We start from the raw sequence: 26,796 nt of genomic DNA, 5'->3' as shown, positions 1-26,796 counted from the left end.
ACCTGAGTGAAAGGGATACTCCTTTAAATCATAGTTGTTTCTTTGCTAAGCATGGCGGCCGTGAGAATATGCCTTCCAGAGCCTCCACCACAGGGAACATGACTGACATGTGACCCCAGATGCTGCACTCTGAAGCCCATGACAGCATTTGGGCTGAGGCTATGCTTTTTATTATCTTTCCTCACCAAAGACTTCAGCAAGGGAGGGATGCTAAGGCAAATCTGTTTCTGGGAATGTTGGAACTCATTCAACAGCTGATCTTGGCTCCAGGGCTTCCATATGGCCTTGCAGGACCTTCCTTAGACTGCAGAGAAGTCCAGAACACTTTTTACTTAGCCTTCCTTTCCTCTCTCCTTCCCTCAAGGTCAGATTTTCATCTCAGTCTGATAGCTCTCCCCGCTCCTCCCAGCTTCCTCCCCATTTTTTTCTCACCCAGGTGTTTCCCCTAATAAAATAATTGGTCTTCAGTCTTAACTTGCGTTTGCTCCTCAGGAGATCTGAACTTACATGTTATGGTCTGAGTTTGGAGGGTTGAAGAGTCAAGACCTGATGGTGAAGCCCACTTCCTTTGAGTTCCCTGGATTCCGGGAAGACAGAGCATTCACAACTGCCAGTAAGGGAGCAATCAGGCAATGCAAACTCCTTGGCACCCAGAAGAGAATGTGGGAGGAAAATGAGATGTTTTAGAAACAACAGAGGAATCTGTAAGACAGGACTGCTGTAAGATGATGTCACACTTGACATAAATTGACAGTTAATTGCCTAGAGATTTGGGAACAGTTCAGGGGTGTATATATCAGAGAGATTGTGCATACCATGAACAATGGACACAAATATATATGCCTGTTACTGTGTGTGTGTCTCTCCGAATTAGTCTTCCCTAGTCCACTTCATATGATATTCCACCAGCGTCTGTGACTGACTGTAAGGGGGAAATGGATTTGTTCATGGACCTTTCAGCAGAAGGAAAAATGGGTAGAAGCTTCTAGGAAGCAGGAATAATTTCATATAAAGAGGGCTTTTCCTGCAGACACCTAATAGAGTGGGTCGCTGGAGGCATATCTGCCGTACATACAAGGACTTCCTGCCATGGGTGGGAAGCTGGACTAGGCAGCCCACAAGACCTTCCATCTCAGACAGTTGTATAAATTCAAAAGTCCCAGCAGGTTTCTAAACCTGGCAGGTCATCTGAATCACATGGGAGGCCCTTAAACACACCCCAAATGTTCTAAATTTGGATTTCAAGGAAAGGGCTTGAAAGGAAGAGCAAGGAACCTGGATTAAACTCTAAATCCTTCTTTCCCTTGCAATTGAATTAGCCAGCCTAATTTGAAAACCACACTGCTTTGTTGAACAAAATTCCCGGAACCACCCCAGACTTGAAATATCATTCACCTGTGTCTTCACATTGGAAATGTGTTGTGCTATCAGGAGTTGAATTGCTTGTTTTAATGTGTTTAATACAGTGTACCTCCAAATCTGGCAGGAATTACTTTAAATTCTGGCTCTGCTACTTATCATCTGAGTGGTCTTGAATAAGATACTCAATTTCTCAGAACCTCAGATTTCTTAGCTATAAAATAAGGGTGGTAATGACACATTTTTCCTAAATTTATTGAAATTATCAAGTGTGATAATGATAACAGTTAACATTCATTTTCAACTTGCTACATGCCAGTCACCATTTCAACTCATCTATTAGATCATTTGTTTATAACAACTGTCTGAAGAAGGTTCAACTATGATTCCCACTTTATAGATGGAAAGATTGAGGCATCAAGAGGTTACATAACTTGCTAAGGCTTGCACAACTAAATGGAAAAGAGCTGATATTTAAACTTAGGCAATTCAGTCAAAATCTACTTTTCTGGATAGTATGCTTTATACACACATACTATCCTATGTGTGTATAAAGCACTTTACCCAGAGCTTGGAACACACTATGTGCTTCATAACTATTAGCTAATGTTATCATCACTGCTTTTACCCTGGGATTTACAGTGAAATTGTCACAACTCTCCAGCATCTGCAATATTACTGCTTGCAAAGCCAGAACACCTGTGTCGTCATGCCGTCTCCTTTTTGTGCCCATCCCCTGTCTCAGTGATGAGCAGGACAGCATGCATGGATCATTAACTTACTGAGACTGGGAATGTCAAATTCAAGACCTGTTGAATAAGGTCAGTAAGTAATAGTAGTTGCTGTATTTCTCATAAGTGTTGAAAAGGAATTCTTACAGAAATAAAATATGAGCTCTTTAATCCTAATGTATTTTGACTTCTTCAGGATGCACAGGTGTCCAGGGAACTGTAGTGTCAGTATCTCTGAGACCTTAGGAGAACTTCTTTTGAATCTAAAGGAGGGGGAGTTGAAAGCCATCTCTATTATAGCAAAAAGAAATTAGAGGGCTGATTCATCCTATTCTGTAGGGAAAGCAGAACTCTGCTCAGAGATCTTGAAGTAAGTAAAATGTGGTAGTTACTTTTGGAGGAAAATAAAGTACCATCGAATGTAGAATCTGATGGTTTCAGTGAAGGTAATAAATGAGGCTTTGATGACAACTGTATTCATTAGACATATTTGTGGCTTTCCTCCTCTTTTCTCTTACAGATAAATTCTCACTCAGGCCCTACAGAGATAAGTGCGTGGTTTTAGAGATCGTCAGATCTGGGTTTAAGATCACTTTTGCCACTTCCCATATGCGAGATCTTGGGCAGGACCCTCACCCTCTCTGAACCTTGGCCTCTTCTTTCTGAAATTTTGGTAATTGACATGATTTGGATATTTGTCTCCATCCAAATTTCATGTTGAATTGCATTCCCCAGCATTGGAGGTGGGGCATGGTGGGAGGTGACTGGATCATGGGGGCAGATTTCTCCTGAATGGTTTACTACCATCTTCTTGGTACCGTCCTCATGATAGTGAGTGAGTTCTTATGAGATCTGGCCATTTAAAAGAACATAGCACCTCCCCCTTTGCTCTGTCTTGTACCTGCTCTGGCCATGTGTTGTGCCTGCTTCCCTTTCACCTTCCACCATGACTGGAAGCTTCCCGAAGCCTCCCCACAAGGAGAGCAGACATTGGCATCACGCTTCCTGTAAAGCCTGCAGAACCATGAGCCAATTAAACCTCTCTTCTTTATAAACTACCCAGTCTCACATACTTCTATATAGTGATGTAAGAATGGCCTAATACAGTAATACTCTTGCACTTATTGTAGAGATGTTGTGGGACAAAGTAAGACAATGTGTAAATACAATCTGTGCCTGCAAGTTCAGCCAGGCACTCTGTAGAGATTAATACCGTCCCTAGGATGCTGTGAATTTTCATATTGGTATATCTGAGGCTGAGTAACACCTGGCAAGCAGAGTGAGCCCCAGAACTGGCTTATGTTGAGGTCAGTGACAAACCTTTGACATTTGATGCAATCAAAACCGAGCTGCTTTGTTTAAAATGCTCATCAAATACCTACCATGCACACTGTGTATATAAAAGCCATTGTCACAAAAGCCCTTTTTCAGAATCTCTAGCTTTCTCTCAGATTTCTTATTGCCCTCTGGGTCAAAAAAACTGCAAAATTTCAGTCCTTTACCACAACAAGCATTTATTTCTGGTGTACACACCGGAGTGTTATCTGGAATGTGGCTGCTCTAAGCTGGGCCTCTGCTGGGTTTAACGCTAGACTATTGGTTGGGCTAAGGTCTTCTTCCTGTGTCTCTTATTTTTCTAGGGATAGCATAAATGAAAGAGACAAGCCCAACCACACAAACACATCTCAAGCCTTTGCTTCAACTACATCCAACAGTACCTGTTGGTCAAACCAAGTCACAAGGATAACCCAACTGTCAGACCATGGCAAGGTGATGAAGGTTTACAAATAGTGCAAATGGGTGAAGAATTGAGACCATGTCTCATTCTATCATAGCTGGAACTCCAAATTTCCCAGTTCCTTTAAACTTGCATGAGTTAGGTACTTTCAAGTTGTGTAGGACAGACTCACCAGGTTTCGGTGAGTTAAGTCTATGGAAAGGGGACAGAAAACATGTGAGGAAACACTTATCCCATCTATTCCATCTTATCTTGATGGAATTAGAAGTTAGGGATTCACTTTTCACGGATAAAAAGCATTCAGGAAAGTGCCTGGCACAAAATGGCTACTCAGGACATGTTTATGGAGAGGACACGTGAATCAGTGAGGGGCAGCTGTAGCACTGGTCACCTTGCCATTTTCCCAGAAGTAGCTTTTATTTCTCCCTCCTCTGTGGCCTTCAATATTCTCATGATTCAACTTCCCTGTCTTCTTTGGTTGTTCCAATTACTGCTGTATCCCTTAAACTCCCCCGAAAGGAAGGATTCTGTTGAATTAATTAGCTATCTTTCCATCTACTGGGCAGAGATCTTATGATATGCTGCCTCATTGGCATGAATCAGCCAATTTTTGTTTTGTTTTATTTGTTTGTTTTTGAGACTTTGAGATGGAGTCTTGATCTGTCTCCCAGGCTGGAATACAGTGTCACGATCCTGGCACACTGCAACCTCCTCCTTGTAGGTTCAAGCGATTCTCCCGCCTCAGCCTCCTCAGTAGCTGGTATTACAGGCACCTAAAACGATGCTCAGGTAATTTTTGGATTTTTAGTAGAGACGGAGTTTCACTATGTTGACCAGGCTGGTCTCAAACTCCTAACCTCAGGTGATATACCCGCTTTGGCCTCCCAAAGTGGTAGGATTACAGGCATGAGCCACTGCGCCAGGCCAGGAATCAGCCAGCTTTAAAGGGCTTCTTTTTAAGTTGCTGGTCACTGGTTCAATTGCAAAGAGTGTAAGGACCATGCAAGGAATTCCCTATGGCTGCATTCTTCAGCAAGGGTCTGTGGGTTTTGCTATTGCTTAGAGACTCAAGGGTTTTGTGTTGGGTTGCCCCATCTCTTGCTTTGTGATTCTGCCTCTTGGGATTTGGAAAGATAACCTCGATCTAGCACAGAGAGGTCTTTCTCCCTTTGAAGTGTTCATCATGATCTGATGAGTCAACAGTGCCTCGTCTCTTTGTTTGCTACGCTAGCTGGCTGGAACACTACCCTCCCAGCAGAGCACTCCCTGCCAGAATGTGATACTGCCACTGCCAATTGAAGCATGGCTGTGTTTTTACATCTTGTAGCGATAACCCTACTTCCTCAATCATTGAAGACTGATGAGAATACAAGGCAGCTGGGCCAAAACCAAAGCAATATAACCCAGGGTCGTGTGTGTACATGCATATGTGGTGTGTGTGTGCACATATGCATGTAGTGTATATGTGTGCACACGTATGTGTATGGTGTATGTGTGTGCACGCACACACGTGTTCTTTTTAATATAAAGAAATGCCTTTAGAAAATGAAATGCACTGGGGGCATCCGAGGTGAGGAAACTTGAGGGAATGTTTTTTGTTTTCTTTTCTTGGCAAATCAATGAAAGATGGACGGATAAGTATGGGGACCCCTAGTGTGAACTAGAGAAGTTGGAGGCTGGAGTTATAGAGGCAGAGCTTCAAGAACGTGGGAGCTTCTAGCAGAGCTGAAAACGTGCATAGACTGAGTAATCGGCCAGGCACAGTGGCTCACGCTTGTAATCCCAGCACTTTGGGAGGCTGAGGTGGGCAGATCACCTCAGGTCAGGAGTTTGAGACCTGCCTGGCCAACATGGTGAAACCCCATCTCTGCAAAAATACAAAAATTAGCTGGGCATGTTGGTGGGTACCTGTAATCCCAGCTACTCTGGAGGCCGAGACAGGAGAACTGCTTGAACTCGGCTGGTGGAGGTTGCAGTGAGCCAAGATCCCACCACTGCACTCCAGCCTGGGAGACAGAGTGAAACTCCAACTCAAAAAAAAAAAAAAAAATGCGAGTGATGAAGGGCAGATTCAGGAGTGAGACTGGATGCTCACTCAGTAGATTGCTGTGTCCCACATGGTAGGAGGTGTTCTGCAGGTGAAAGGCAAAGACAGAGAGGACATCAGGTCAGAACATTTCAAGTGAGACTCTACTCTCCTTGAAGCCTCCATTGTTTCATTTCTTTTTATACCTCCAGTGCCAAAGACCTAAGTGAGCCCTGTGGATATTAGATAAATAAATTAACTTATTAAAGGATGAAAGAGTGAACTACTAAGTTAATTTGAAATTGAAATATAGCGTAAGGCCTGCACTTACACAGAGAAAATCAACTTTCAAAAATGTACAAAGCAGACAAAGGGGAGAGGGAGAGAGAGAATGAAGACTGAATGGGTATCCAACTGATACCTGGAACATGGCAATGTGAGCAGCTGAAAAAGGAAAAGACCTCAAGAAATGGGGCTGTCTATGGGGCCTATATTTATGTTGACATCACTCACAAGTACAGTTCTGCATCCTTGGGTATCCTCAGGCAAGCATATAGTTTGCATATCGTATTACCTTTCGTGTTAGTAATCACTGATTTTGAATCTTAGCTGACTGTGGAGGTGCTGTTCTGCCTTTGACAAGGCAGTGTGAGCTGGAGAGGGATGGGGAGTTGAAGAAGCCACATGTCCCAGGAATATCAGGATCCTATAAACTTATTCTGGATAAGGCAATGGCAAGAGTGACCAGCAAAGTGGTGCCTGAAGGCTGGGAATCCAGTCATGTCAATTTTTTTGTTTGTTTCTCTCTGCCGCCTTCTCTAGGCCCAGAGCCTAGATGAGGCTGTGTGGACCAGTGATGCAATGGAGACTTTAATTTTCTCGATTAGTGCAGAGGATGAAGAAATCTCAGCAGTCATGCTGTATTCAAGGTGCAGGGTATTGCCTGCTTCTGTTCTCAATGCTGGCTCTCCTAGCTTAACTCACCTATCCAGAAGTGACTTGTTTTCATCCCCATTCTGGCCAGTGTCTCTTTAACCAAGCAATGTGATTTACATTTAGATATTAGTTTAATCTCTTTGTTTCTTAATGAAGCTGCCCTTGTTAAAATCCCTGGGATCTAATTATAGAAATTTTCTCCAGCCCCGCCTCTCCGTTCAACAACTGCTTAGCAAATTTCTCATCAGTCCCATTTTTTTTTTTTTTTACCAACTCCCCTCAATAGTCATTTCTTGTCTCCAAGGTTTTTTGAAGCCCATGGTCTTTTCTTGTCAGCCAATTCTCTTATTTCAGCCCTGCGGTGAAATATCCATATACTGGATCACATCATGATTTTTTTTTCTCTGCAACCTCTCCCTTCCCCCTGAAACAACTTACCTTTATCTGTGTTCCAACCCCAATCTCTTGTGTCTAGAAGTCGGAGAGCCAATTGCCAATCGTTCTAGAATTCAGCATTTTCAAAGTTCGTCTTTGGAATGGATAGCCTCTTGTTCTACAGAAAAGCAATGATCCTAGAAAAAACATGCAAACTGCATTTCAAGGAGGATGGCATCATCTTTATGTTTCTGTTGGAATGACTCAGGAGTGAGGAAATAGGAATACATTACTGTGGTTCCCGCTCATCTTGGCCTACCAATCTCTCTGATCTTTCTAGGTACAGCCCATCTTGTGAGGGGGTTTACCTGGGTCCCTCCTGGACTTAAGTTCAGGATTTCAAATCACTTGGATGGCAGTCTAGCCAAGGAAGCCAAAAGTTTCCATATCTTTCTTGTCGTTTGTGTGGGTCTTTTGGTTTGGGATATTTTTTTAGAGACAGAGTCTCACTTTATCACCCAGGCTGGAGTGTGGTGGCACAATCACGGCTCACTGCCACCTTGAAGTCCTGGACTCAAGTGATTCTCCCACCTCAGCCTCCTGAGTAGCTAGAATTACAGGTGCATGCCACCAGGACCAGCTATTTATTTATTTATTGTAGAGGTGGGGTCTTGCTATGTTGCCTAGGCTGATTTTGAACTTCTGGTCTCAAGTGATCCATCTTGGCCTCCAAAGTACTGGGATTACAGGTGTGGGCCACTGCGCCCCATGGCATATCTTTTTAAAATGAAGACTTTCTTATCAGATTTCAGTACCAAGGCTCATACATATGTTGACTCAAGAATTAAAGGGCTTTAGTTTCATGTGCCCGCACTAATCAATGGCTCTGGTTTGATAACAATTTTGAAACCGTACTGGTCTCATTGGAAAAGAGGGCAGTAGTGGTGCCTGCCAGAGATAGGGCATGAGGAAGCAGTAGTAGCATCTCTGCCAGGCACCTGCCATCCTTGATTTGATAAAGTCCAGAAGCACATCTGATCACACCACCTTGCACAATGGCCTTCTTCCAAGCAACAGTGACAACTTAGCCTGGAAAACTATTTCAAACTAATAGCAACATGTCTACCAAGAGTGCATTATTAATGACACGTTCGACTGAAAAATTGATCACATACTCTTAGGTATTACATGGGTCACATTTGCGATAATTTTGGTTTTTACTGCTGAAAGACAAATTTAAGGTAAAAATCAAATACTTTAAAAGTATATATCTTACTTTGGGAGGCCAAGGCGGGCGGATCACAAGGTGAGGAGATCAAGACCATCCTGGCTAACACGGTGAAACCCCGTCTTTACTAAAAATACAAAAAATTTGCCAGGCGCGGTGGGGGGTGCCTGTAGTCCCAGCTGCTGGGGAGGCTGAAGCAGGAGAATGGCGTGAACCCAGGAGGCGGAGCTTGCAGTGAGCCGAGATGGCGCCACTGCACTCCAGCCCAGGTGACAGTGCGAGACCCTGTCTCAAAAAAAAAAAAAAAAAAAGTATGTATCTTAATATGCCTTCCTCTTAATATTCATCTAGTAAGGGGGAAGATGTAGAATTTTGATATAAATTGGCCAGACTTATGTTGATTTCTCTTTAATGCAGATTTCAACTCCTTCACTTCAGATGCCATGAACTGCAAGGCCCTTGTTCAGTCTGGCTTTTCATCTCTTTCCTGCCCAAGTCCAATTTAGCTCTTATAAAACAACCAGACTACTACAATCCGTCATCTCATGGCAACCTCCAGGACATAATTTATAAAACTTACCCTCAACATGTGGGTGGCCAAATAAGTGATCAAAGGGCAAGTCATGATCTGAGGGCATGGTAATCTCAAGCAACTGCTGATGTGAACATTGCACGTGGCACAGTGAAACTCAAAGGACTGCTGATTTTGGCAATAAAAACGGTTGTGTCTATAAACTGAGAGAACTATAGAAGTTTGAGCACAGCACATCTTAGCCTTGAACATAGTTCGGGAAGAGGGAAGGAGAAAGTTAAAACTTTAATTCTGCCAATTTAACAAAACCACTTTACATCATTATCTAGGATGCAAGTGATATATACAAATTTACCAGAAATTTTTCCATTAATGAAAAAGAAGGTAGTGAATGAGCTGGAGGCTCAATCATGTCAAAAATTTCAGACAGGGATGAGGAAACCATTTGTAGCAGATTATATAATAAAAGTATGTTTCCACTGAAAGGAGCATTGAGGAAGTAGAAGAGTATTTCGTAGAAGTGAAATGGCGCTGATTAACCTCATTAAGGACATGATTTCGTCATGCTTTAATAGGAAGTGGTAAACTTCAGAATGAGACCAGCACTGTGTCGAAGTATGTCCTAGCCCGGCCTCTGTTGCGAGCTAACTGGTAAAGCATGGCCTTATCTGTTTCAGTATCCTTATTTGTGAAATAAAGAGCTTGGCCTGAAATCAGCAGTTCTCAAACTTTCCTGGGAGTCAGAATCACCAAGGATGTTTGTAAATGTTTTTAAAAGTCAATTTTCAAGATTCCATTAAATGGGGATTTTGATATCTGCAATCAGAGTTAAATATGTGCATATATAAAAAATATATTTAAGTTAGGGTCTCATAGCAGTGAGACTTTGTGCTCTACTTGGAGAGAGACTGGTTTACAACCAGTGAAGGGGCAGGGTGGGGATAGAATTCAGAACTTTAGAGATAATCTAACATTCTCAGAGACTAGAATTCTGCAGTGTTCTGGAACAACACCCCAAGGTCAAAAAGCTTTAACTAAATGTTTGTATGATCAATAAATTGGTCTGATTTAAAATTAGCCTATAAATACATTTCTTAAAGCAAATGCTTAACTTCATTACTATGACAAGAGGGTTATTTACAAAAAAAAAAAGTTACTATATGGTTCTTCGCATCAAGCAGATTAAAGCCTACTTTGAAATAAAGACCATAATAAGTAGTTGACCCCATAAAAATTAAGCAATAATGGGAAGAATTTCAGAGGAACAGAAAATCAATTCGTGCTGAGATGATAATCAAATTATTGGTAAAAATGAAGATGCTGGTTTGGCATGTCCTTGGCTAGAGAAGGGCTCAGGCTTGCAGGTTTAATGACCTTTAGCTGAGACCACCCCATGTGTCCATCTGCCTCAGGATCCTCTAAGTCTCGTGGGTGAAGCAAAGTCTTCCTTAAACAGGGCTTCCATTGGGCCATGACAGCTATTTTGTTTGTTTGTTTCCTCAAGACTCACCAGGCCCTATCTTCTGATTCCACATTGGATCTTAGGTAGGTTAATTCAGTTAATATATTAATAATAACTTTCTACACTCTTTCTGCCCTTGATACCTGTTTCTTTCTGTTAACATTTTATGACTATTCTTTCTGGGTTAATTTCACATTTTGTCTCCCGAAGGCAGCCCAAGTTCCCTCCTTTCCAGATGTCTCGGGCTGTCCCACCATAGATCGTTGGTGCTGCCTATACTGTTGTTTTTGATTTCAGAGAACATTCTACATCTTACAAATACTTACACTTCTTACACTACTGATTTAAGTTGTTGCAGGTTTTGAGTTACCACTGGCTCTTGACTCAGTTGAAAAAAACAAAGAATGGTCCAGGGTGAGAGAGGTGTGTAAATTGACCCCGTAAAGACTCTAGGAACTCATCTTAGACTTCCTTGCCAGCCTCTTTGCCAAGCCCAATTTCATCATCATTGTGAAGTAGCGTTGGGCAATGTTTGAAGAAGTGTTCTATAAGAATTTATTTTGGATTAATAGCAAATAATTGCAGCTGAGTCAGCATTAAAGCCATGTTATATCAGACTGTGTCTCATAGTTTAGAGGATGCTGCTTCTCGGATGGTACGTAGCTGAACACTTCTTACACCTCTGGGGAAGTGTCTATAGCATTGTACTAAAAAACACAGAAAACAGGCCACTGAAACAAACACCAGCAGACATAGCGTTGGCAGGATCTAACAAACTGGTTTTCCTGAAATGTCATTTTGACAGGGTTATAGTCAGGTGGATTCTCTTAAGTGCAGTGCTCACCTGGTGCTTGGTTCTTTTGTGCACAGAAAGGGGGCTGCAGAGGATTAACATGGAAGAAGGAAGCACTCCCTCTCCGTTGTCACCCCTCCCTACAAGATCCTGAAGCCCTGATTCTTTCCCCATCATTATATCCCTTTTCAGGAACGGAAATGTCTTCTGCAGAGCCAGCCCATTCCCTCTGGTGCTGGTCTCAGGGGAAGTACAGCATCTGGCTCCCACCCTCCATCTAATTACCCATCTGTTTGTGGGGAGGGAAGGGATGTTCTATTCCCCTTCTCTTCCCAAACATTTTAATATGCTGATGCATGAAGACGACAGCAGCTGCACCTCAGAACCCATCCTTTGTGCATCACGCTCACTGGCTTAGATTTTCTGTTCAGTTCTTGGATGGGCCTCTTTATAGCTAGAGACCCATGTCTCTAACTCCTCCTCATCATGACTTAGTACACCCTGACCCTTGCATTAGACTGCTCCAGATTCCATGTTGCTCACTGATTCAGCATCATCAAGCCTCAGCGGGGTGCCTGAGACCCCTACCTTTAGGGAGGGGCAGGGATTTCCCTGCTCTGCTCTTGGGCTAGGGCTTCTATCAGCACCAGCAGAGAGACCATGGAGAGCATAGCCTTTCATCCTAATCTCCTAACCTTTAGTCAACTAATGGCCCCTTTGGTTATTTCTCTGTCACTCTGGAAGCCATGTTTAGAAAGAGCTGATATACTAAACAAATTGCACTTAATAAATATTCATTCATTTTCCCTCTTTTTAAAAATTAATCAAGTTCTCTGTAAGGAAGAAAAACTTATTAGTCTTTGACAAATGAAACTGCCAATCTGCATTGATATCTACATTGATAGTATTCAAGGCCCAAACAAACACTTCTTAGCTGGCTCAGATGATCTGGTTAAGGGGAACTTTGTCAGTTTAGTTCAACTTTGTGAAATATTGAAGCATTTCAGACCACTATTAATACCTGAGTAAAGTGGTTAAGAGAATAACTTTGGACATAGAAACACATTGGTTTCATTTGGCCACATACTAGTTACACGACCTTGGGCAAGTTTCTGAACTTGATGCGGCTCCATTTCTTCATGGGTAGAATTGGGATAATAATACTATTGATCCTGTAGGATTATCCTGAAGGTAGAATGCGTAATGTTTACAAAGCACTTGGTACAAAGAGGCATAAAGCAAGAAGTGAGTAAATGTTAACTGCTGCTGTCTTTATTCCCGTCATTTTAATCATCACTATCAATTATCATCACAAGCCAAGTGGCTCAGGGATGGAGAGACCCCAACTAGGACGCTCTTTCCATTCTTGGGGAAACATTTATTCAACTCAACTGTGGCCAGAACTCCTAGTGAATCCCACTATAGTCATCCTCCGTTTTGCAATAGCAGATTTTGCTGGGCACATGGTCACTCAGCTAAAGACTACTTTCCCCAGCCGCCTTGCATCTAGGTATGGCCATGGAACTGGGTGATGGCCAATAAGACCTGAGTGAGTGTGATGTTAGCACATTAATCCATGCCTTTGAAATGTGAGAAATCTATTTTTCCTTCCTGTTTTTCTCTTCTTCAGCTGAAACACAAACATGGTGGTGAATCATCTTCAGTTAAGCTGAAAAGGGTAACATGGAAGAGATGGCATGGCAACAGGATGCATCCCCAATACTGTCAAGCCACCATTCCAATTCTGGACTGCCAACCTAGACTCTTAAATAAGGGAGAAAAAAACTCCTTGTTGCTTTAAACTACTAAATCTGATATCACCTATTATAACACCATGGTGTATCGTAAAAACACACCTAACAACTATTTTCAAAATAGATGTGATACTTCTCCCCAGTTATACAGCTTCTGGAAGCCCAAAGCTGCTGCATTCCCCCACCCAGCTTGTCATGGTTTACTTCTGACTGGATGTAACTAGATGGTAACAGGGATCACACTGCATCCATAGAGGAGAAAGATGATTAAACCCTCCCGCGGGCTGCTGGGGAATCAATATCGTTTAATTATGAGAAAGTACATTGTGTTTACATTTTACACAGTGGCAAGAGGAAGGTCAAATCACAATCCTCATACCCTTTATCAAAACCATGCATCGCTGTTTGTCAAGTGAGATTCAAAATGGGATGAACTTGGAGAGTTTCCATCTTCCTGTTTTCTCCCTTGTTTGTTTATATGGCTGTGCTTTACAAGATTTAAAGGCTTACCGGGCAAAAGCATAGCAGAAGGAAGTAAAACCTTTGGGCAGATGAAATAACTCTTCCATTTTAGGAAAAAAGGCAATTAGTCATTTGAGGTTTTCTGGGTGGGGCAGTGAGTAGAAGGTCATTATGTTCCTTTCCTGTTGTATATTGAAAATCAGTTGAGAAGTAATGAAAATGGTAAGAAAAAAAAAAAAAAAGAGTAAACCCCCTTCCTTTCCCAATGGCCTCTACCCCATGACTCATCAGCTTCCTGAACTGGAACAACACTGAGCTTTATGACTATGGAAATGTCAGCTCTGAGCACAGTGCATACTTCTTTGTGTGAAGATCTTAGGCGGCTTTGCAAAAACCAGCCCAGGACCCAGCATGGTCCTGCTTTATCTCTCTGCCTGGCTAGTCTCCACGTTCATTAGAAATGTGTGATTTCTTGACAAGCACTCTTTGAATTTGCTGCAGAGTCAGGTCATACATTGAAATCAACAAAAACATTAATGATAGCAACAACAAAAATAACCTTGTTTAAGTTTTACAACTTATAAGGGGGCAATGTTAGCCTTGTAATAAAAATGAGGTAACTGCAACTTGGAAATATTAAGAAATTTATTTAGGATATCTTAGAAAATCGTAATGAGAGTGATGACGATGACGATGGTAGTGATGATGATTATTATGGTAATGATAATTATGATGGTGATGATGATGGTGGGGGTAATGATGATGGTGATGGTGGTGATGATGATGATAGTGATCGTGATGGTGGTGATAGTAATGACGATGGTGGTGGTGATGATGATTCTAGTGATGGTGATGCTGATGGTGTTGATGGTGATGATGATTATTATGGTAATGATAATTACGATAGGGATGATGATGATGATGATAATGGTGGTGGTGGTAATGATGGTGATGATGGTGATGGTGGTGATGATGATGATGATGATAGTGATGGTGATGATAATAATGGTGGTGATGATGATAAAGTTAGTGATGATGATGCTGATGGTGGTGATGGTGGTGATGATGGTGGTGATGGTGATTATAGTGATGGTGATGATGGTGGTGATGATGATGGTAGCGATGGTGATAATGATGGTAATGGGTGGTAATGATGATATTGCCTTACTCTAGGCTAGGTATTGTGCTAAACATTTTACTAACAAGCAAATGTGTAAAATCACAGTGCTCAGTATTGTGATTGACCCTAATACGTTTTCACTAATTGTTGGCTTCAGGGCTAGGACTAGAGTGAGGTGAATGAGGTACTCTCTTTGGGTCAAAATTTAAAGGGATACCAAAAAAACTCAGTAATCAAAGTAAATAATATTTAATGCAATATTTTTAAAAAAAATTAATGCAACAATCCATGGCAAACACGATGTCAACATTTTAAATAAAGGTCCTGTACATGCACAATACATTCTATTTACCTCCCCCAATCCCACCCAGATGTCTCAGCTAATGGCAGTCCTATTTTATACTTGATGAAACAGGCCTGAGCCCAAGTTGTTGTTATCCCCGTTTTATAGATGAAAATACTGGGCCCAAGAGATTTTTCCACAATCACATAGCTAATATATGGAAAAACTGGGATTTGAGCTCAGATATATCTAACATAGAAGTTCAGCAGTCTATCTGGCTTCTAAGGTAAGTTTGTGTCACAACATTAAATATTCACTATCATTTTCTGGGCTATTTTTAAATGGTAAGGAGTCAAAGAGATTAACTACCAGTTGCAGCTCTTATCAGGCCAACAATGACAGCTAAGGTGAATGTGATACTAGTAGAACTCTAAGAATGTGCATTTATTAAGCATGCACTCATATAAATAATATATTTAACCTGCTTAGAAACTCTGTATAGAAGACATCAGTGTTGCATTTCACAAATAGGGGGAGAGAATCTCAGAGTTGAGCACTCACAGTCATGGTCAGTTCATGGCAGAGTTGGTGACCAGCTCAAATTTTCTAGGTTGACATAATCCTGTCCTTTCTATGGCTTCAAAGACATACACATCTGTCTCCTGAGCCTGGAACTTTTTATATTTCACCATACAGACCTTCCTAAGATATTCACTTTTCTTGTATCATTTTCCCTAGAATAACTATTTTCTAAAATGCATTAATGCATTGATTTTAATAACATCTTGTGTCTTATGTAATTTTAAAAATCAGCATATATTAACTGAAGACATTTTGACAAAAGCGAAAGAAAGAACATAGCAAAAAAGCATTTCCAACTTTCATAAATAAGCAGAAGTATCACTTTGGTGAAGTTCTTTTCTGTTTTGTCCTGTTTTTGTGTAGTGACGTGTAACTTTTTTTTTTCTGGACAGCCTGTCCTCTTGGTGATAATAAGGCATGATGATAAAACAAATGAGATCTCAAGACTAGACTTTTCTGTCCAGGAAATACTCTTGACTTCATCTTTCCTCACCTCTGCCTGGACCTTGTTCCATCCAATACCTCGTGCTGCTCTCAGTCTTCCAATTTAGATCCTTCTGTTGGGTCATTCTCCTGTGCTATGAATTAGCAGACATTGGTCTTGTCCTCTGAGAAGTAGTTATCAGCACTTATTCATAATTGGATTTAGTATGTTCCATATCCTTAAAATAACATATACATATAAGCAAAAATTAAATATAATCTTAGGGGTTACACAGGCTCCCCTAAATCTCATTCATGTACCCCTTAAGCCTAACTTAAGAAACCCTGCCACTTAATTTCCCCTTGAAACTTTTTTTTTTTGTAGATACTGCCCCTTCTCATTTTTAACTTTCACCAACACTTTTCTTGTTAAAGAAGCTTTCACTCTCTGCCACTGTAATTTTACTTACGCACGTGAATATTTATCTTAATCAAGTTTCACAGTTAACTACTCACTCTATCCTCCCAAGAACATCCCTTCAGACACCAAAACGTGTATTCTTCCCGGTTCCATCAGCAGAAACTTTCCTTCATTTGATACTTGAAGTGCATCGTTCTGGTGAAAGCATCCCTCTTCATGTTTTTCATTATGTTACATTCTTTTGACTTGCCTTCTTATCTGACTATGTACCTTGTAACTTCCATTTAGCCCCCTTTTCTCTTTCAACTTCCTTATTGTAGGTACTTCCTAATGTTACTAGCATTTAAGGTTTTTCTTCTCCCCTACGTTGTCAGTCCCAAAGCTCCTATGGCTCAACTGTTGGTGCACATAACCTTAGGGAGGTGACTTGAAGAAATTTTACCAAAATGTTGTTTGAGAAACTCCAAATAATAGGATTTAAGAGAATACCAATTGTTCTTACCCCTTCAATTCTCTTAACAGGGAAGAAATATCATATAGCCACATAACACATGTTTATATATATAGATATGTCCTTACATCAAAATAAATTCTTGATGGTACCAAGATACGTGTTCAAGGTAACCATAAATCACGGGAAAAAAATCAATCAGAGGTGAATTTTTTCTAATCTTATGGTCAGGCAGAGTTTAAGCATGTCACCAAAAGTTAAAATAAGCTGAAAATTGATATCACTGGCTACATAAAATTTTAATGCTTCTGTACAATAAAAACTGTATAAGTATGAAAGCAAATGACATGTTTAAAAACACAGTTTGCACTATATATTCCAAAGGGCAGCGACCCCTCTCCAGCAGCTGTCGTCCAGCACTTATTTAACGTTTCCATATATCTCTCTCCTCATCAATAAGATGAGGCTAATGATGCTGCCTCTGCGGTCCTTCTAAGAAGCAGACGGGATAAAAGAGTGTGCACCGGTAGCTCTCAACTAGGGACAATTTCACCTCCTGAGGGCATTTGGCAGTATCTAATGACATTTTTGGTGGTCACGCTGGAGGATGCTACTGGCATCTTGTGGGTAGAATTCAGAGATGCTGTTAAACAAGTTGCAACGCTTAAGACATCCATGCAGAACAAAAAAAAATATCCTGCCCAAAATGTCAGTAGTGTTATGGCTAAGAAACCCTGGTCTGTACAGGGTGGAGGATGTTGCAGAGCGTTTGTTACCTAGTAAGTGCTCAGTAAATGTCAGTCATTTTTACATCTTGTTGGGCAATTCTATGTAAATGCCTTGTCCCTAGGAACATCCACAGGTTTAGCTTTTTTTTTTTTTTTGGAGACAGAGTTTCGCTCTTGTTGCCGAGGCTGTAGAGCAAAGGTGCGATCTTGGCTGGCTGCAACCTCCACCTCTCAGGTTCAAGCAACTGTCTTGCCTCAGCCTGGCGAGTAGCTGGCACCTGCCACCACGCCCGGCTACTTTTTTGTATTTTTAGTAGAGACAGGGTTTCACCGTCTTGGCCAGGTTGGTCTCTCTCCTGACCTCAGGTGATCTGCTCCTGTTGAGCTCCCAAAGTGCTGGGATTACAGGTGTGAGCGACCTCACCTGGCCCCAAGTTTATCTCTTTTTTCTTTTTTTTTTTTTGTTTGTTTATTGAGAGGGAGTGTCATTCTGTTGCCCAGGCTAGAGTGCAGTGGCGCGACTGCAAGCTCCGCCCTCTGGGTTCATGCCATTCTCCTGCCTCAGCCTCCCAAGTAGCTGGATTATAGGTGCCTGCCACCATGCCCGGCCAATTTTTTGTGTTTCTAGTAGAGACAGGGTTTCACTATGTTAGCCAGGATGATCTCAATCTCCTGACCGCGTGATCCGCCTGCCTCGGCCTCCCAAAGTTCAGGGATTACAGGCGTGAGCCACCACGCCCAGTCATTTATCTTTTAAGGACAGAACATGACTTGAGGACAGCTTACTCATTCTATGCTTATTAGCTTTTCTCTCTTTCCTCACCACTTTTCACTCTCAGCTTCGCCTTCCAACCTCAACTGATTTTACTACCATTCAGATGTATCACTTCTCTCCTGAAAAACACGTAGAGCTTCCTTTATGAATTCTTACTGCTGTACTTACCTGCTTTTAATCTGTTTATGTGAGAATGTTGTCATGATCTTCTAGCGGACCATAAGTCCCTTGGAGGAAAAGATGACTTTATATTTATTCCAAAAAAAAAAAAAAACCCTGTGGTGACCACACAGCATGGAAATCTGCACAGAGGGGGCAAGTAACTTATGTTTGCTTAGCAATTCTGTCTTCTTAAGTCATTCTTGCAATTGAGAATGCATTTCTAGCCTTCTATTGGAACCGCTTAGCACAAGTAATGTTGCATTGATGTGAATTCCTCCAACCCATTTAAATGAGTTTATTGTGCATTCAAGTGAGGGTTATTCAGCATGTTCAAGCAAATAGTGACCAATAATGATAATGGATATTTTTTCATCTCTTCCTGCTCCAGTGGGCCAGTATTCAAAATGCCATTGCTCACATGAAAACGGAGCTGCCAGACCATGTCCAGGGCCTCAGCCAGGGAGCTGCCACTTTCATTTTAATTTAAGAAAAAGAGAAATTGACTGGGAGGTATTTATTTAAATCAGTAGAGTTCTAAGGAATTATCTGGCAGCCATGTTAATGGATATGCCACTCTGAGAAGTGAATCTCACATTTTGCTTCTCTTGTCAGAAGGGGTTCTGTGTGGCCATTTGCACCTATGGACGATTGGCTCTGACCCAGAGGACATTTGATGTAAAGGATGTTTTGTGCATTTCAGTGAGTCCTGTCCCGGTGGTTGGGATCCAGGCTCGAGACACATGATGGAGAAGATCACTTTTGACTGCTGGGGAGCTATGGGAAGCCCTTCCAAGTGGGCAGAATGTGCAATTACTATCTCAGTACATTTGTCTCAGGAGAGCTGTACACCTCAGCAACATCATATGAAAGAAAAGGGAAGGCAAAAAAGGAGCTCACCTTAAAAGTTCCAACCACATTCCAGGGACTGTTTGTATTTGACTTATTCATTTATTCAACAAATGTGAACTGAGCACTTCAATGTGCCATACTGTCTTCTGGGCACTGAAGATACAACAGTGGATATGATGGGTTGAATATTGGCCCCAAAAAGATGTCCACATCGTAATCCCTGGAACCTGTGATTGTGACCTTCTTTGGAAAAAGGGTGTTTGAAGATGTAGTTAAGAATCTCATAATGAGAGAAGCCTGGATTATCTGGGTGAGCCCTAAATCCATTGACATGTGTCCTTATAAGAGACACACAGAGGAACAACACCGCAGGAGGAGGAGAAGGCCATATGAATACAGAGGCAACTCTTGCAGTGTTGTGACCTCAAGCCAAGAAATACCTGGAGCCACAGGAAGCTGAAAAAGGCAAGGGATGGAATCCCCCTTAGGACCTATGGAGGAAGTATGCTCCTGTCAACATCTTGATTTTGTAGCTTCCAGAACTGTTAGAGAAAAATTTCTGTTGTTTTAAGCCACAAAGCTTATATAGTTTGTTATAGCAGCCGCAGGAAATTAGTACAATAGACTAAACAGGCAAAAATCCCTGCCTTTGTGATGTGTTCATTCTAGCTTGGTGCAGACAGGTGATAAACAAATAAAATGTATTCAATGTTGGGTTGTGATCAACGTAAAAAATAACGAAGCAGAATAAGCGGGGAAGAGGTTTGATTGTGAGTGGCGTGATCATCAGGAAAGATGCTACTGAGAAGGGGCATTCAGAGACTGGGAGGAGGTGAGGGAATGTGCCGTGTAGGTAAGTGGAGGAATAGCTGTCTAGACAGAAGGGAATGAAATTGCAAAGGCTGTGACACTGGAGTGTGCCTATTGTACTGGAGTAGATATAAGGCAGCAAAGGGTGAGAAGTCCAGATTATTTAGGGCTTTTACTTGTATTTATACCTTGACTTAACACTTATCTATTGAGCATGTACCAAATATATTGTTTTACGACATTCTTGCAAAAGCCTAGAGAGGTAGGTAATAAAATTCCCACTTTAAAGAGGAAAACACTGAATACTGGCCCAGCGTGACTCAGCTCATACGTGGTGGTACTAGAACAGGAATCTAAATTTGATGCCAACCCCAATGTCCTTTCCCCAACACTGGAATGACTTATGTAAATATTTATCTCATTTGTAATTTGTCTGTGTGTTCAGTCCCATATGACAGTCTTGATAAGCCCTGCTGGCATCTGAGGCCAATGCAAATATATTTTGAGCTGAGAATTGCTCTTGGGCAGTGAGAGGACTGTAGTTTGGAAAAGGTCAAGGGCTGTGGATTGCCATCTCTCATGGTGTCTTCAGAATGTTTCCGTAGCTTTGTGACTCCAGGTAGCATTGCGTTGATAATTTATCTCTTCAACTGGCTTAAGTGGGTTTTTCTTTTTTAATTTTATATCTCGAAAATGCAGGCTCATAAATAGGGACAATATGGAAAATGCTGTATAGGGAGAATAAATACATGTATAATCAGGTTAGTAACATTATCGTGGATGCAGCTACTGAGCAAGGAAAAGAGAACAAAGAAGGAGCTTTATTTCATACGCAAGCAAGTATAGCTCAATTGCAAACCTCTCAGACTTGAATAGTTCACATTGAACGGTGCATATCAGGTCCTGGAATGTTACAGAAAGCAGCAATGGAGAGACAGGTGGAGGAACCAAAACGTCACTTACCTCTCTCTTGACATAGCATTAGAGCACAGAGAAGATTACTACTACCCTTGGGCATCTGTGACTACTCCATTCAAAGGTTCCTAAGAATGTTTGATGGAAGCAGTTACAGAAATGTGAACAGGGCTTAACCAGTGTACTCCATCCCCTAAATAATTCCATATAAACGAGAGCTTACATACCTATGATGTCTCTCTGTCACTTCTTTTATATTCTCCTTTAGTTTGTTTTGGGGGAAATTCTAAGTGGATTTGCGCCATGTAAATACTGTACTTCCTCATCGTATTAACAAAGGAAGAGGTAGGAGAATCAAGACAGTCGAATGTGTCAGACTAAAGTAGATAATAAATGCTCTTTGGGAAAAAAATATTCTCAGTCAATGAGAGGGAATTCTGTTTTGATGAGGAAATTTTCTTGGGTTAATGAATGCAACTGTAGAATACTGAGTCCTACCAGCAGAAACCTACAGCTCCAGGTCAGCTGAATCTCATTCCTCATCCCGTGAGTATCTGCATTCCCTTGCAGCCAGTCTTCTAGGAGTCAGGGATAAAGATAGGGAAGCGGAGGAAAGGGTCATAAAATGCTGCCAAAGGCTCTGGAGGCTCAGAACTTTGAATTCACAAAAGACTATGCCAGCTCAGACCTGGGCATCCAAATCAGTTAGGATATTGGCTAACAGTTGTAATAAAGAATGCTACAAAAACAGAAGCTTAAACCAAATAGAATTATACTTCTTTCTCATAAACCACTCCAGGGCAGCAAGGTAACTCTTCTTTTGAATGTCATGCAAGGACCCCTGTTTTGTTTTGTTTTGTTTTTTTCTCAAGACAGAGTCTCATTCTGTCTACCAGGCTGGAGTGTATTGGTGTGATCTTGGCTCACTGCAACCTGCGTCTCCCAGGTTCAAGCGATTCTTGTGCCTGAGCCTCCCAAGCAGCTAGGACTACAGGTGCCCGCCACCACACCCAGCTAATTTTTTGTCTCTTTAGTAGAGTTTCTCTGTGTTGGCCAGGCTGGCCTCAAACTCCTGACCTCAAGTGATCCGCCCACCTCAGCCTCCCAAAGTGCTGGGATTACAGGAGTGAGCTACTGCACCGCCCAGCCAAGGACCCATGTTTTGAAAAGGCTGTGGATTATCATCTCACATTATATCTCCAGCAAGTTACAGCAGCTTTGTGACTCCAAGTAGCACGGATGGGGATGGCACTGGTCATCCGCAGGGTGGTATCCTCATTCCTACCTCCTGCACCATAGCCAGGCTTTAGGAAACAGACAGGGAGGAACAGGAGAAGAGCATCTTCCTTTTAAAGGACATTGAGTACAAGTTTCTCCTATTGCTTCCTTTCATTCCCCGTTGAGCAGAGCTGAGTCACATGGCCATGGCCAGCTGCAATGGAGGCTGGGAAGTGTAGTTTCTAACTAAGTAGCCGGGTACCTGAATAAAACCCAGAGGGTAGGAGATGAGATTCTGTTATTATAAGAAGACACAATTTCTGCCAGGGCTTTAACCAGTGGCTCTACCCTTCACAGCTGGACACTGCTGGATTTTGGATGATTATTTCACTGTCTCCACTTAAAGATCAAGTTTGGAAAAGACGGAATTTTTCTACCAAAGCGTAGGAACTCCAGGCCCCAGCCCCTCCTCACTCTTTCTCCCTTTTCATTCTCATCTCTTTCCAGTTCCCTACCTCCTGTAAGCTGTGGGCATACTAAAGTACCAAGGTAGGCTTAGCTGCAGGCACGGTACCTCCATGACTCAGTGCCCCGCCCCCGCCACTGAGCTAGGCCACTCCCACCAACAACCTCAGGCCTTCAGATGCCCAATTTCTGTGTAGAGATTTGAATAGTGTTTTCCAGTTTTGAAGGGCAAAGGAAATTCTCCAATTATTTGTATGTTCATCTTCTCTACCTCCCAGGTAAATAGGAGTTCTCTCACCATTATAGCTTGTTTCAGAAACAGCGTCAAATTCTCATCACAGCTCATGCATGCCTTCTCACCAGAAGTACCCTAATTGGTTCTCTAACTCCAACAAAAGAGCTAGGCTTTTATTTCTTTTGCTTCGTTTTGTTTTGATTTGCTCCTTTAAAAATGTTTATGGTGAGCTCAGTTATTTAAAACAATTCCTGGCAGAGGATTTAAGAGGCCTGGCAGAAATTATGTAAGCTTGTACAGTCATCTTCACTGAAAATGAGTAGATCAGAGAGCAGACATTAAAAGATTAAACACTGGTGTTTGGTTTTTTGGTTGGTTGGTTTTGTTCACTTGCTTTTAATGTGGCAAAAGTCCTTAATATGTAATTGACAATATAACTTAAATATTTTTTGAAATGTTCTCAGTTCAGATTCAGCATTATATTTCGTGTCCTTAAGGTCAGTAACTTAAGATAGCTTGTGCTTCAGTTGCACAATACTGGGCTCAGCTCTCCTTTAACTCAAAACTTCCTGGTAATTTTCATCTACTGGCAGCTCAGTGGGGACATTTTCAAGCCTCAGTCACGTCACTTTAATACAAAAACAAAAAAGACCCAGCACAATAGTAAATGACCATGAGCTTATTGCCATCTTGAGTGCATGCTTTTAGACCCCAATGATGATACAACCTTTCGTTAATACAGAGAGGAAAACAATTTTGATCCGAGAGGCTTTCTCCCAGGTGCATTAGAAAAAAAAGTTCAGATACATCTCCTGAACGGTTTTGACTAACACAACTTACTTTCCCCCAGAATAGCTCCTCTTTAAAAAATGCCAAAGCCTGCCTTTCAGGGACAAATCAAAGGCTAAGCCTAAGGACGATGGGGTGACTTTAAAAAAGACTAGCCAAGCGCTTGACTGCTCAGTGCAACCTCGACAACACCATTCTTGGTGGTGCCATTTGCTCCTTGCCGACAGCCCATATCTCAATGAGGATTATTCATTTTTGTAACCACTCGTTTGCCTCTGATAGTGTCTAAAGAAGCAAATAATGATGAACTGAGCTGTACCTCCAACAGAGTTTGAAGGGAGCCAGGAGCCCTTACTGATGTTTAAAAACTGGTTCTTTTCAAAATCGTGGCAACTTTATTTTCAGAAACTGGTTTCATCCCAATAAGTTATTTGGATGTTTTGGAATAGAAGAACTCCATTTCTTGAAATTCACTAATGTAAGGAACAATGTAATTTGCCACTAAAATTTTGCACATTTCATTTTTCTTCAAAACACCCAGTTTTGATTTATTTTTTTTTATTTTTATTTTTTTTTGAGACAGAGTTTCACTCTTGTTGCCCAGGCTGGAGTGCAATGGCATGATCTCTGCTCACCACAACCTCTGCCTTCCGGGTTCAAGCGATTTTCCTGCCTCAACTTCCCGAGTAGCTGGGATTGCAGGCCTGCATCACGCCCAGTTAGTTTTTTGTATTTGTGGTAGCGACAGGGTTTCTCCATGTTGGTCAGGCTGGTGTTGAACTCTCGACCTCAGGTGATCTGCCCACCTCAGCCTCCCAAAGTGCTGGGATTACACGTGTGAGCCACCACGCCCAGCATGATGACTTAAATTCTAATCATAGTGATGTTATGTTCATTGACATGTTACTCGGTGTTAGGCACCGTGACAAGTGATCTACGAATGCTATCTCATGTAGTCTTCACTATAATCCGTTAATTATATATATTAACATGAAACCCATTTCACACATGAGGAAACTGTGGTTCAAAGTGTCAGTTAGCTTCTCCAAGGTTATATAACTCTTCAAGTTTTATCCAGAATCAAATCTGAGCTCTGATTGCAGAGTTCTTGCTCTGAACTCTATTGCTTTCATGATAAATTTCCCTAAGGGCTAAAATATATCTCATAAGAAAAATGCCTTAAGGCCGGGCTCAGTGGCTCATGCCTGTAACCCCAGCACTTTGGGAGGTTGGGGCAGGTGGATTGCTTGAGTCCAGGAGTTTGAGACCAGCCTAAGCAACATGGCAAAACCCTGTATCTACTAAAAATATTAGCTGGGCAGGGTGGCGTGTGCCTGTAGTCCCAACTACTCAGGAGGCTGAGGTGGGAGGATCACTTGACCCAGGAGGTGGAGGTGGCAGTGAGCTGAGATCACACCACTGCACTCTAGTCTGGGCAACAGAGCAAGACAACTCTGTCACAAAAAAAAAAGAAAGAGAAAAGAAAAATGCCTTAAAATTATTATGCATTCAACTGTTTCTTTCTTTGTTTTATCAATAGCTATACTTGTCCAAACAACATTAAATCAGGTTATATTTGTCCTTTTCCTCAATTGGTCCTACCTACCTACCGACTTACTTGGGTATTTCCGTTCGTCATTAAGTGATTGATGGATCACAGTTGCTAAGACAAGACATGGAAATGAAAGAAATCAACCCATTCCTTCATTGATTCATTATGTGTAGAGAGCTACCATGTATGAGGTATTTTCCAGGACTTTATGATACCCTGAGCTTACATTCTCGTGAAAGAGGCAGACAATAAATAGTATAAGTAACAAAAACATACTATGGGATATGTTTTAATAATGAGAAGTGCTAAGGAGAAAAAAAATAGCAGAGAAATGTCAGGGTAAAAATGTATTGAAATGTTAGATAGGCTGTCCAGGAAGGGGCAGATAACAAAGGTGACCTTTGAGTAGATGCCAGAAGGAAGTTAGGAAGTTATCCAGGGGAGCCTTGGAAATGTGGGGGAATCGCATTGTAGGCAGAAAGTACAGCAGATGCAAAGGCCCTGAGGCAGGAGCATGCCTGGGGGATTGAGGAAGAGCTAGGAGACCAGTGGGGCCAAGTGACTGAGTGAGAGTGAGAGTAGCACAAAATGCATACAACAAAGTATGTTATGGAGAAGGCTGTAGGTTAGAACAGGAACTTTAACTCCTAATTAGGTGGTTTTTAGTAGATGAGTGACACAAACATAATGTTATACTTGGACATTTGCTGTGTTGAGACCGTTGGGTGTGGGAGATGGGTGGATGAGAGATTGGGAAATCAGTGAGGAGCTTACTGCAGTAACCCAGGCAGAAGATCATGGTGGCCTGTGCCAGAACGAGGCCTTCCTCTCTTCCTCCCTCCTTCCTTTCATCTTCACGGATTATTCTGTATTAGTCCATTCTTAGACTGCTAATGAAGACATGCCCAAGACTGGATAATTTATGAAAGAAAGAGGTTTCATTGACTCACAGTTCAGCATGGCTGGGGAGGTCTCAGGAAACTTAGAATTATGGTGGAAGGGGAAGCAAACACTTCCATGTTCACTTGGTGGCAGGAGGAAGAATGAGAGCTGAGCGAAGGGGGAAGCCCCTTATAAACCATCAGATCTCATGAGAACTCACTATCATGAGAACAGCATGGGGGAAACTGCCGCCAGGTCCCTTCTACCCCATGTGGGGATTATGGAAACTACAATTCAAGGTGAAATATGGGTGAGGACACAGCCAAACCAGATCATAGTCCATGTCTACTTCATTCAAGAGCATGAATGACTGAGTGACACTTAATTGGGCCTTTTCATTTTAGCATCCATTATTATTTCATCTTCTGAGAGAGGCTACTTCTGGAGACAGTGACACACAAAACCAATGCTCTTGATTTAAGCAGATGGATCAATAAGAGGTGTCTCTTTCATTTGTTTAGATTATAGTATTTGTTCAAAGAGAGGAGCAGTGAATTGTAGTTGAGTTTGTTACTTTAATGAAATTACACTTGAAACAGTTGTAGGTGTCTTTCTATGTAATGGATGCTTTACATTCTCTCACTTTTTTTTCCTCCAGAAAATTCTAGACAACAGGCATCATGATTCCCATTTTATAGATCATCAAATTGAGGGTCAGAAATATCCTGCAAAATCTCACA

At 41.7% G+C, this 26,796-nt stretch overlaps 1 protein-coding gene and 1 long non-coding RNA gene across 4 annotated transcripts in view; one reads left to right on the top strand and one right to left on the bottom strand.

The window, feature by feature from the left end:
* Window positions 1-7,401, bottom strand: part of LOC116470771 (uncharacterized) — a 36,950-nt gene extending 29,549 nt beyond the window's left edge. Inside the window, exon 1 of the long non-coding RNA XR_004248662.1 lies at window positions 7,229-7,401. This is a non-coding gene — a long non-coding RNA (uncharacterized LOC116470771). The remainder of the gene's footprint in view (window positions 1-7,228) is intronic.
* The window catches only part of CDH13 (cadherin 13), a 1,184,027-nt gene that overhangs the window by 365,327 nt on the left and 791,904 nt on the right, over window positions 1-26,796 (top strand). The gene's annotated exons all lie outside the window — the stretch shown is intronic.

This window comes from Hylobates moloch, unplaced genomic scaffold (assembly GCF_009828535.3).
Source record: "Hylobates moloch isolate HMO894 unplaced genomic scaffold, HMol_V3 SCAFFOLD_6, whole genome shotgun sequence".
NCBI classification, from domain to species: domain Eukaryota; kingdom Metazoa; phylum Chordata; class Mammalia; order Primates; family Hylobatidae; genus Hylobates; species Hylobates moloch.
Note: the sequence above shows the minus strand (reverse complement) of the source record. Positions and strands in the feature narration are given on the sequence as shown.